The sequence below is a fragment of the Pipistrellus kuhlii genome, unplaced genomic scaffold (assembly GCF_014108245.1).
Source record: "Pipistrellus kuhlii isolate mPipKuh1 unplaced genomic scaffold, mPipKuh1.p scaffold_m20_p_1, whole genome shotgun sequence".
In the NCBI taxonomy this organism is placed as follows: Eukaryota; Metazoa; Chordata; class Mammalia; order Chiroptera; family Vespertilionidae; genus Pipistrellus; species Pipistrellus kuhlii.
This window is the reverse complement of record NW_023425404.1, coordinates 86,275,902-86,289,222: the sequence shown is the minus strand read 5'-3', so window position 1 is coordinate 86,289,222 and position 13,321 is coordinate 86,275,902.

Sequence of the window (13,321 nt, the reverse complement as noted above, 5' to 3'; positions counted from 1 at the left end):
AACATAGATATAAAGTTACTCAAGAATCTTCTAGAAATCTCTAAGGAATTTAGTGAGAACTTCAAGGATCTTAGTGAGAATGCCAAAAATAAAATGGAAAAGGACCAGTTAGAAATTAAGCATACACTGACTGAAATAAATAATAATATACAGAGATTTAACAGTAGACTAGAGGATCCCAAGAATCAAGTCAAATATTTGAAATAAGGGGAAGCAAAAAACACCCAACCAGAAAAGCAAAAAGAAAAAAGAATGAATAAGTATAAAAATAGTGTAAGGAGCTTCTGGGACAGCTTCAAGCATATCTACTTCCAAATTATGGGGGTGCCAGAAGAAGAGAGAGAGAGAAAGATATTGAAAATCTATTTGAAGAAATAATGAGAGAAAACTTCCACTACATGGTGAAAGAAATAGACTTACAAGTCCAGGAAGTGCAGAGAACTCCCAAATAGAGGAATCCAAAGAGGACCACACCAAGACACATCATAATTAAAATACCAGGGGCAAAGGACAAAGAGAGAATCTTAAAAGCAGCAAGAGAAAAACAATGAGTTACCTACAAGGAAGTACCCATATGACTGTCAGCTGATTTCTCAACAGAAAGTCTGCAAGCCAGGAGGGAGTGGCAAGAAATATTCAAAGTGATGAATAGCAAGAACCTACAACAAAGATTACTCTATCCAGCAAAGCCATCATTTAGAATTGAAAGTCAGATAAATAACTTCACAGACAAGAAAAAGCTAAAGGAGATCATCACCACCAAACCAGGATTACATGAAATGCTGAAGAATATTCTCTAAGAATAGGAAGAAGAAGAAAAAGGTGAAGATACAACAAAATGACAACAGATACATATCTATCAACAAATAAACCTAAAAATCAAATGAATAAAAAATCTGATGAATAGAATAAACTAGTGAATGTAATAGAATCATTCACCAGGGGCATGGAAAGGGAGTGGACTGACAATTCTCAGGGGAAGGGGTGGTGGAGGGATGCAGGAAGAGATTAGACAAAGATCTTATACCTATGAATGAGGACAGTGGTGGGAGGGGGCGAGGGCCTGGAGTGGAGTGGGAACTGGGTGGAAGGGAGCTTTGGGGGATGGAAAAAGAGGAGCATCTGTAATAATATGAATAATACAGATTAAAAAAAAAAAGACAAAAAGAGAGAGGACCCAAATAAATAAAATTGGACATGAAAGTGGAGAAGCGATCATTGACAACACAGAAATACTAAGCACTGTAAGAAAATACTATGAACAACTATATGCCAACAAGCTGGACAATGCAGATGAAATAGAAACATTTCTTTAAAAATATAATCTCCTATGTACAAGAATCTTCTAGAGCAGAAACCGGTTTGGCTCAGTGGATATAGAGAGTCAGCCTGTGGACTGAAGGGTCCCAGGTTCGATTCTGGTCATGGGCATGTACCTTGGTTGCAGGCATATCCCCAGTAGGGGGTGTGCAGGAGGCAGCTGATCAATGATTCTCTCTCATTGATGTTTTTAACTCTCTCTTCCTCTCTCTTCCTCTCTGTAAAAAATCAATAAAATATATTTTATTTAAAAAAAAATCTTCTAAAAAGATTCTTCCTGCACAGCAGCTCTTCCATTGTAGACATAGCTTGTCCTCACAGCCAATTGGCCTGAAGGTCAATTCCTCCCAGTGATACTAACAGCAATCAAGGTCCAACTACAAGACTGTGCACATAGCCCACTAACGGGTGCAACAAAAGCTTCCACCTCAGATGACTGGACATGAAAGTGGAGAAGCAATTACTGACAACACAGAAATACAATATTATAAGAACACAAAGCAATCAAGAGGAATCAGAAAACCTGAATAGGCCAATAACAACTGATGAAATAGAAGCAGTAATAAAAAAAAATAAAAAAAAACTCCCTCCCCGCCACACACACACAAAAAAGCCCATTTCTGGTGACTTCACAGGGGAGATTTACCAAACATTCAAAGAAGAACTAACAACTATACTCCTCAAACTATTTCAGAAAAATCCATGAGGAAGGAATACTTCCATACTCTTTTTATGAGGCCAGCATTACCCTGATTCCAAAACCAGATAAAGACACTACAAAGAAAGAGAATTACAAGCCAATATCCCTGATGAACACAAATGCTAAAATACTCAACAAAATAGTAGCAAGCTGCATCCAGCAATATATTAAAAATACCATACACCACGATCAAGTGGGATTTATTGCAAGGAAGCAAAGCTAGTACAATTATTGCAAATCAATAATCGTGATACATCACATAAACAAACTGAAAGACAAAAATCACATGATTATATCATAGACACAGAGAAAGCATTCGACAAAATCCAACACCCATTTTTGATAAAAACTTATCAGCGAAGTGAATAGAGAAAGCATCAAAATGATAAAGGATATATATATATATATATATATATATATATATATATATATATGTGTGTGTGTGTGTGTGTGTGTGTGTAGGTGTGTGTGTGTATATGTATGTATGTATGTGTATATATATATATATATATATATATATATATTATATATATGACAAACCTAGAGAAAACATCATACTCAAAAGGCAAAAACTAAAACCATTTCCCCTAAGAACAGGAATAAGACAGGAATGCCCACTCTCACCATTCCTTTTGACATAGTACTAAAGTGCTAGTCATAATGTGGGAAGAGACTGAACAAAAACTGTGCACCTATGGATGAGGACAATGAGGGGTGGGGAAATGGCAGAGGGTTATTTTTTAAAAAATAATAAAGTGCTAGCCATAGCTATCAGACAAGAAGAAGAATTAAAAGGAATCTAAATTGGAAAAGAATAAGTAAAACTGTCATTATTTGCAGATGACATGATATTGTACATAGAAAACCCCAAAGACTCCATCAAAAACCAATAGACTTAATATATGAATTTGGTAATATATCAGGACACAAAATTAACACCCAGAAATCTATGGCTTTTTTATACACCAATAATGAATTTACACAGGAAGAAAGTAAAAATAAAAAATAAATTAAATCTCATTGCACCAATGGGAATAAAAGTAAGGAGGTAAAAGATCTGTTCTCAGAAAACTACAGGACATATTTCAAAAAGAGAGAGAGAGATAAGAAGATATAAACAAATAGAAGAATATACCATGTGCATGGATTGATAGAAACAATATTAGTAAAATGTCCATACTATCCAAAGCAATCTATAGATTCAATGCAATCACCATTAAAATACTAATGGCATATTTCACAGACCTAGAAAGAACTCTCCAAAAATTCATATGAAATAAAAAAAGACCCCTAATAGCTGCAGCATCTTGAGAAAGAACAAAGTTGGAGGGATCACAATACCAGATATCAAGCTATATTACAAAGCCATTGTTCTCAAAACAACCTGGTAGTGGCACAAGAACAGACATATAGACCAATGTAACAGAACAGAGAACCCAGAAATTGAACCAAGCCATTATGCTCAATTAATATTTGACAAGCCCTGACCAGTTTGGCTCAGTGGATGGAGTATCAGCCTGTGGACGGAAGGGTCCCAGGTTTGATTCCAGTCAAGGGCATGCACTTTGTTTGGGGGCACATCCCCAGTAGGGGGTGTGCAAGAAACAGCTGATCAATGTTTCTCTCTCATCGATGTTTCTAACTCTCTATCCCTCTCCCTTCCTCTCTGTAAAATATCAATAAAATTTATTTTTTAAAATTTTGACAAAGGAGCAAGACATACAATGGAGTCAAGACAATCTCTTCAATAAATGGAGTTAGGAAAACTATACAGATACATGCAAAAAAATGAAACTAGATCACCAAGTTACACCATACACAAAAATAAACTTAAAATGGATCAAGAACTTAAACATACGAAGGAAAACAATAAAAATACTAAAGGAATCCAAAGGGAGCAAAATCTCAGACATATGTCGAAGCAATGTCTTCACTAATACTGCTCCTAGGACAATGGAAACTAAAGAGAAAATAAACAAATGGGACTACATCAAAATAAAAGCTTTTGTACAGCAAAGGAAATCATAATCATCAACAAAACAATAAGAAAGCTCACTGCATGGGAGAGCATATTTGCTAATGATATCAACGATAAGGGTTTAATCTCCAACATTTACAGGGAACTCAAAGTTAAATAATCCAATCAAAAAATGGGCAACTGACTTAAATAAATACTTTTCGAAAGAAGACAGAAGGAAGGCCCAAAGTCACTAATCTTCCAAGAGATGCAAATCAAAACAATAATGCGATACCATCTCACACCTGTCACAATGTCTATCATCCACAAATCTACACATGACAAGTGCTGGCAAGGCTGCAGAGAAAAAGGAACCCTTCTTCACTGCAGGTGGAAATTCAGACTGGTGCAGCCACTGTGGAGAACAGTATGGTGTTTCTTCAAAAAACTAAAAATAGAACTTTAATTTGACTCAGTGATTCCACTTATAGGAATATATCCCAGGAAATAAGAAATACAATTTAGAAAGGATATATACACCCCTAAGTTCATAGCAGCACAATTCACCATAGCTAAGATTTGGAAACAGCCTAAATGCTCATCAGCAGCTAAGTGGATTAAAAAACTGTGGTACATCTACACAATGGAATACTACACTGTGGTAAAAAAAGGAGTTCTTACCATTTGCAACAACATGGATGGAGCTTGAGAGCATTTTGCTAAGTAAAATAAGCAAAGTAGAGAAAGATAAATATCACATGATCTTACTCATTTATGGTATATAATGAACAACATAAACTGATGAACAAAAACAGATCCACAGGCAGAGAAACATCTATCAGAACCTCAAACCTCAAGGAAGGTAAGGGATAGTGGGGGTAAGGGAGAGAGATCAACCAAAGGACTTATATGCATACATATAAGCCTAATCCATGGACACAGACAACAGGGGGGTAAGGACATGAATTGGGGGGGGGCGGGGAAGGGGGGAGGAATGGGGGAATAAAAACACTTATGTAATACCTCAATCAATAAAGAAATTTTTAAAAATATATAAATTAATAAATAAAGCCAGTGGATCTGTTTATAAGGGCCCAGAAGGAGGGCTAGGAATAATCTCTAGAGGGTCCAAAGAGTCCTGGACTCTCTATTTTGCCTGGCTGTCTTAAGCTGGGTGTGATGGAGACACTTTGGAATCCTGTCTATCTTGTCTGCCGGTGGGATAATCCATTCCAGGTAGGAGTCAGTCCTTGGGTGGCAAATTTCTTTACCTAAACTAGCGGTGTCAAACTCAATCAGAGAAGGGGCCAAAATCTAAAATCCAGCCTAAATCGCGGGCCGAATGGTTTACTGAACAGTCATAAACTGTCATTGTGATGGAAACGCAGTGGAGTGCAGTGCGGGCCACATTGCAAGGCCTGGCGGGACGGATTTGGCCCGCGGGCCTTCTGTTTGACTCATGTGACCTAAACAGTCACCAGGGAGGAAGGGATGAATTGAATCAGAAGTTGATACAGGCAGATCATCTGGACTGCTTTCTGGGTGGGTTATAAAGCCTGTAAGAACTTGAGTAAAGATTGGTTATGGATTTCAGCTTTTATTCACTAGAATCTGTAGAGGACTCACTTGTTTTTAGGGTAGCCTCCTAGGCTGTTTCTTCTGCTTCTACTGCCTGGAGGTAGGAGACACAATGGGGTGAAGTATTTTGGATAAGTAGGCTACTGGACCTTTTTTAGGGGCCGAGACTTTGGGTAAGAACCCCTTTGGCTATGTCTCACATACGTAGAGGTGGAAAGACTTAGTTACATCTGGTAGCGCTAGTTGGCCCATTGTTCTTGCTCTGCTTATGTTTGTCTAACTGCCTACTATATATTACCTCAAGGATCCTGGCTCTGAATTCTTTAAGGGAAAGGGGACGCTGGGTTTCCTCCGTAATTACTTCCTGCTGAGGCAGGTCAGAGGTTTCTCTCAGAGCCAAGAGTTCCTTGCTTTCTGTCAGAGGGATAATGAGGCCTGGGCACAGAAGGAGTTGTACTTGTGACCTGGCAGAGACAAACTATAATAAATGGTTCTGTGGAAGAGAAAGAAAATATTTCAGTTTAATAACCTCTATTGAAATAATATTTTCTCCTCAAAATTACTTCTATTGTATATTTATCAAAAGAGCAAATCAAGATCAATTTATCTATTGTATTCAATTTGGTCTGATTGTTTGCATAAACACAACAAGAATGGTAACTACCTTTGCAGGAATTTCATGATTGAATCTTAGTGTGCCCCGAAGGGCCAGGAAGCCAAGCCACCCACCTGCTCTCAGGCTTGCCTGCAGTATCTGCTGAGTTAGGTGAATCCTGCATCTGCAGCAACTCCACCTGGACCCACACCCCAGGCTTCAAGGCCCATCTCAGCAGCCCTCCTACTCATTACGGCCTAGAGCACATGGGGGTTCCACAGGGACACAGAGGCACCCTTATTGCTCCCCTTCTACTATGACCAACTGCCAGCAATAGTAGGGTATGGGCTTGCCACGCCAGCACCAGCTATTTTTAGGGCTCCCAAGCAGGATACCAGGCTTTTTTTGTGGCACTCTTTTGGCTTCAAGTCTTCAGAGTTCAAACAGGGCTTTTAAAACATGATATTCCAAAGTTTTGTCAATAAAACCACTATTGGAAACCAGACTTATTGAATTCATGCAAAGAAATGTATTGTCATTTATTTATTTATTTATTTATTTATTTATTTAGTATTGCCAAATTTCGGCAGAATTATATAAGGAGAAAAATATACTGACCTGCTTTAAGATCTTCTGATTTTTGGATTCAAGGCAAGATGGAGCCTGGCAGGAAGGTAGGGAGGGAGAGTGTGTGAGAGAGTGAGGAACCCATAGAGGAGAGTGTAGATGTGTGTGGTGTGTGTGTGTATGAGCTAGGGACAATTAGATTCTGCAGGTCCTCCAAGGGGCTGCCAATCTGAGCAGTCTTAGATGGTGAAGCCCCGCTCACAAAGCGGACTTCAGGGGGGCTGGTGCTGGCACAGAGACCACACCATCTTGAGAAACAGAGCTGCCTGAGACTAGGATCCTGGCCTCAGACACAAACTAGGTCCCTGCAGCCACTGGGGACAGAGAACTGTGACCACAGCTTCAGACCAACAGAAAACAAGAATCCAGACTTCCTGGCAGCAGATTTCCGTGAGTCAAAGAGCCTATCCCCCTCCCCACAGGCTGAAGGATAGCGCAGTAATAACTGATAGATCCGCCTCTCGCCCAAGCTGCACCGCCCCTACAGAGAATCTGAGAGCGCACAGGGATGCAGCTCCCCTTCGGGGAATTTGGTGCTCGCTCGGATACAGCTGCCTGGGGCCCCTGACTCACAGCGCATTCACACTGAGCCAGTGACTCCAATTCTTGGTGTATGCACACACAGGTATCTTGATTCTCAACAAGAAGCCGCACGAGGCAACAGAAACTCTGACACTCGATTCGTGGTGCAGGCACAGGAAAACTGACTCCTGACAGGGGCTAAGGGACTCATTTTCAGCACATACCAATGTGTGGTGAAGGCAGGGCCCTGATTCTAAGTACGCACATGAGATCACACTGAACACTGGTGACACTGACCATGGGCAAGCCTGGTTCCCACCAACACACAGCAGCCACACGTCCTAGTGTCAGAGCACTTCAGTGAAACTCAGGTGGTGCGAAGTTCCCACGGCACATGGTCCAGGTCCACACAAATTGAAGCTTGAACTTTCTGTGATAGTCAGAACAGGAAGACGACACAATCCACAGATGAAAGAAAATGAGGAGTCACCAAGAAAGGAAATTAGTGAAATTGAAGCATGCAACATGACTGAAAAAGAGTTAAGAGTAATGGTCATGGAATTTATACATTGAATGGATGAGAAAATCAACAACTTATGCAAGAATAAGGAAGAAATCAAAAGTGACATAGCTACAATCAAAAACACCATAGAAAGTTTCAACAGTAGACTAGAAGCAGCAGAGGACCAAATTAGTGAGTTGGAAGATCAGGTACAGAAACAAGCTCAATCTAAACAGCAATTGGAGAAAAAAATTAAAAAGCAGGAGGAAAGCCTAAGGGAGCTTTGGGACAACAGGAAACGAAGTAACATACGTATAATAAGGCTGCCAGAAGGACAAGAAGAGCAGCAAGGATTAGAAAATCTAATTGAAAAAATAATGACAGAAAACTTTCCTTATATGGGGAAGAAAAAAGTTACACAAGTACAGAGAGTCCTAAGCAGGATCAACCCCAAAAGACCCACACCAAGACACATCATAATTTCAATGGCAAATATAAATGATAAAGAGAGAGTCTAAAAGGCGGCAAGAGAGAGACAGAATTACCTATAAAGGAACATCCATCAGATTATCAAATGATTACTCAACGGAAACACATCAAGATGGAAGGGAATGGAAGGAGGTATACAAACTATTGCAAAGCAAAGGATTGAATCCAAGAATATTCTATCCAGCAAGACTATCAATCAAAATTGTAGGGGAAATCAGGAGCTTTGTAAGCAAAAAAAAGGCTAAGGGAGTTTATCACCACCAAACCAGCAATGCAAGAAATACTAAAGGGAATACTGTAAAAAAGAAGAAATAAACAGGTAAGAAGGAACACAGTCACAAAAATAGATATGACTACAAACAAATACCTTTCAGTAATAACTTTAAATGTAAATGGATTAAATGCCCCAATCAAAAAGACATCAAGTGGCTGAATGGATAAAAGAAGAAGAAGAAGAAGGAGGAGGAGGAGGAGGAGAAGAAGAAGAAGAAGAAGAAGAAGAAGAAGAAGAAGACGACGACAACCCATATATGCTGTCTACAAGAGACCCATCTCAGAAGAAGAGATACACACAGATTGAAAGTGAAGAGATGGGAAAATATCTTTCAGGCAAATGGAAATGAAAAAAAAAAAAAAAAAAAAAAAAAAAAAAAAAAAGCTGGGGTAGCGATACTTATATTTGACAAAATAGACCTGAAAGTAAATTCCATAACAAGAGATAAGGAAGACCACTTCATAATACTAAAGGGATCAATACAAGAGGATATAACCCTGATAAACATATATGCACCCAATGCAGGAGTACCCAAATACATAACAAAACTGGAAGATATGAAGGGAGGGATCGACAACAATACAATCATAGTAGGGGACTTTAATACACCACTGACATCACTGGATAAATCCTCTAGACAAAAAAATCAGCAAAGACACAGCAATCCTAAATGACTCACTAGATCATATGGACTTAACTGACATCTTCAGAACATTTCACCCCAAAGCCACGGAATATACGTTCTTCTCAAGGGCATATGGGACATTTATAAAAAATAGACCACATATTGGGTCACAAGCAAAGTCTCACCAAATTCAAGAAGATTGAAATCATACCAAGCATCTTCTCAGACCACAATGCCACAAAATTAGAAATAAACTACAATAAAAACAATAAAAAAAATCTCAAACACTTTGAAATTGAATAGCATGCTATTAAATAATGACTGGGTTACTAAAGAGATCAAAGAAGAAATTAAAAGTATCCTGGAAACTAATGAAAACAAAAATACAACAATTCAAAATCTATGGGATTAAATAATAAAACAATTATAGCTACAAGCCTACCTCAAAAAACAAGAAAAAATGGTAGTAAATCATCTAACTCTACAACTCAAAGAATTAGAAAGAGAGCAACAAGAAAATCCCAGAGTGAGCAGAAGGAAGAACATAATAAATATCAGAGCAGAAATAAATGACATAGAGACCAAAAAACAATACAAAAGATCAATGAAACCAAGAGCTGATTCTTTGAAAGGATAAACAGGCTCACCAAGAAGCAAAAAGAGAGGACTCAAATAAACAAAATCAGAAATGAAAGAGGCAATAACCACAGACCCCACAGAAATACAAAGGATTGTTAAAAAATACTATGAACAACTCTACTTCAACAAACTACTTCAACAAACCTAGAGGAAATGGACATATTCCTAGAAAAAATATAACCTTCCAAAACTCAATCGGGAAGATTCTAAAAATCTCAATAGGTCAATAACTATGGAAGAAATTGAAGCAGTCATCAAAAACCTCCCAGCAAACAAAAGCCTGAGTCCAGGCGGCTTCACAGGTGAGTTTTACCAAACATTCAAGGAAGAACTAAAACTTATCCTCCTCAGACTATTCCAAAAAATTCAAGAGGAAGGAACACTTCGAAGCTCCTTCTATGAAGCCAGCATCACCCTAAAACCAAAAGTAGATAAAGACAACACAATTAAAGAGAATTACAGTCCAATATCCCTCATGAATATAGATGCCAAAATCCTCAACAAAATTCTAGCAAATCGGATCCAGCAGTACATCAGAAAGATCATACACCATGACCAAGTAGGATTTATCCCAGAAATGCAAGACTGGTACAATATTCGAAGATCAATAAATGTGATACATCACATAAACAAATTGTAAGATAAAAATCACAATCATATCAATTGACACAGAAAAAGCATTTGACAAAATCCAACACCCCTTCTTGATCAAAACACTCAGCAAGGTGGGAACAGAAGGATCATACCTCAACATAATAAAAGCTATATATGATAAACCCACAGCCAAAATCATACACAATAGACACAAACTAAAATCACTTCCCCCTGGGGAGAAACCAAGATGGTGGCATAGGGCAGACACCTGAATGCAGCCTACCACAACAAATTTGAATTTAGAACTGGAAAACGGGGGAACATTGCCCTGAAGCACTGGATAGCTGACTGAGAGGAGGCTCTGCCATCTGGGAAGGAGAGAGAAGGCGCACTGAACCTCAGGAACTGTGAAGGTGCGGAGAACTGTGCGTACAAAAAGGTGGCCACCAGACTTTGCTGCTGGCTTGCTTGCAGAGCGTGGAGAGGCCGGCCAAGTTTGCTACTGGCTTACTCCCTGCGCGCGGAAAGGGCGGACAGCTAACACACGGCTAACTTTCTTGTGCGGGAGGAAAACAGAACCACCCTATTGCTCTGATAGACAGCCCCAGGCAGGGAGAGGCAAGACTGTCAGGTAGTGGGCAGAGATCTCTGGAGGTGTGTGAAGCCAGCGGCCATTACTGCAGGACTCAGAAACCAGACCCTTGTAGGGAGGGGCTGACCAAAGTTTGTCTGTACCACCCTAGACTCTGCCCCATCTAAGCGGAGCACAGAAGCCCTTTCAGTGGGTAGCTTTCTCATTCGCTGCGAATAGGACTCTCCTAGGGAGGGACAGACAGGAATCAAAGCTTGTCTGCGCCTATACCAAAGAGGTGCATTTGCCTGCAACCAATCGTGTGGGATTCAACAAAGCTTGTCTGTGCCACCCCAAGACTCCACCCCATCCAAGCAGAATACAGAAACCCTCCTAGCTGAGACACTTCTGATCCTCATAGCCAATTGGCTTGGAGATCAGCACTTCCCAGTGATACCAACAACAAGCAAGGCTTAACAACAAGACTGCACACACAGCCCACAGCTACACCAAGACTGTCCACCTCAGGTAACTGGGAGGCTGACCCACTGAACCATATAGGACACCTTAACACACAAAGCCACCCTACCAACTCAGGGAAGCTATGAAAATGCCGAAAAAGGAAACAGGTCACAAACAAAAGAAATGGAGGACAAGAAGCAACTGGATATAGAGTTCAAAACCACGATTATAAGGGTTTTCAAGAATTTTCTAGAAAAAGCCGATAAAATAAATGAGACCTATGAGGTTATGAAAAGGGATCAACTAGAAATAAAGAATACATTGTCTGAAATAAAAAAATATTAAACAGAGTCCTTAAAAACAGAGTGGAAGATCATAAGAATCAAGTCAAAGATTTGGAACACAAAGAGCCAGAGGACACTCCTCCAAAGAAGCAAGAAGATAAGAGAATCCAGAAAGTTGAAGAAAGTGTAAGAAACCTCTGGGACAATTTCAAACAAACCAACATCAGAATTATTGGAGTACCAGAAGAAGAGAGAGAGCAAAAATACCGAGAACATACTGGAAGAAATAGTGACAGAAAACTTCCCCCACCTGGGGAAAGAAATAGACTTATAAGTCCAAGAAGTGCACAGAACCCCAAACAAAAGGAATCCAAAGAGGACCACACCAAGACATCATAATTAAAATTCCAAGAGCAAAAGACAAAGAGAGAATATTAAAAGCAGCAAGAGAAAATCAGGTAGTTACCTATAAAGGAGCACCCATACGATTGTCAGCTGATTTCTCAACAGAAACCATGCAGGCCAGATGGGAATGCCAAGAAATATTCAAGGTGATGAATAGCAACAATCTACAGCCAAAAATACTCTACTCAGCAAAGCTATTACTCAGAATCGAAGGCCAGATAAAGAGCTTCACAAATAAAAAAAAGCTAAAGGAGTTCATTACTGCCAAACCAGAATTATATGAATTGCTGAAGAGGGTTCTTTAGGAAGAGGAAGAAGATAAAGATAAAAATTATGATCAACAAATACGTAACTATCAACAAGTGAAACTAAAAGCCAAGGGAATTAAAAAACCTGATGAACAATATTAACTGGTGAATATAATAGAATCAGAGGTATGGAAGGGGAGGGGACTGACGGTTCTTGGGGAAAAGGAGAGTGGGGGGTGCGGAAAGAGCCTGAACATAAACTGTGCACCTATGGATGAGGACAATGGGGGGGTGGGGAAAGGGCAGAGGGTGGGGTGGGAACCTGGTGGAGGGGAGCAATTGGGGGAAGGAAAGAGGAACATTTGTAATAATCTTAACAGTAAAGATTTATTTTTTAAAAAAATTAAAAATAAAAAAAGAATAAAAAAATAAAATAAAACCACTTCCCCTAAGAATAGGAACAAGACAGAAATGCCCACTCTCACCACTCCTGTTCAATATAGTACTGGAAGTACTAGCCATTGCGATCAGACAAGAAGAAATAAAAGGCACCCAAATTGGAAAAGAAGAAGTAAAACTGTCCTTATTTGCAGATGACATGATACTGTGCATAGAAAACCCTAAAGACTCCATCAAAAAGTTATTAGACCACCTCTCCCTTCCAGGAGACACCCACCTGTGCCTTTCCCTGCCTTTACCCCTAACCCTGCCCTTACCCCCCTGCCCTCCCCTTAAATAAATTTAAAAAAGGTTATTAGACTTAATAAATAAATTTGGCAATGTAGCAGGATACAAAATTAATGCCAAGAAATCTATGGCATTTCTTTACACCAATAGTGAACTTACAGAAAGAGAGACTAAAAAGGCAATCCAATTTACCATCACACCAAAAAAAATTAAGATACATAGGAATAAACTTAACTAAGGAG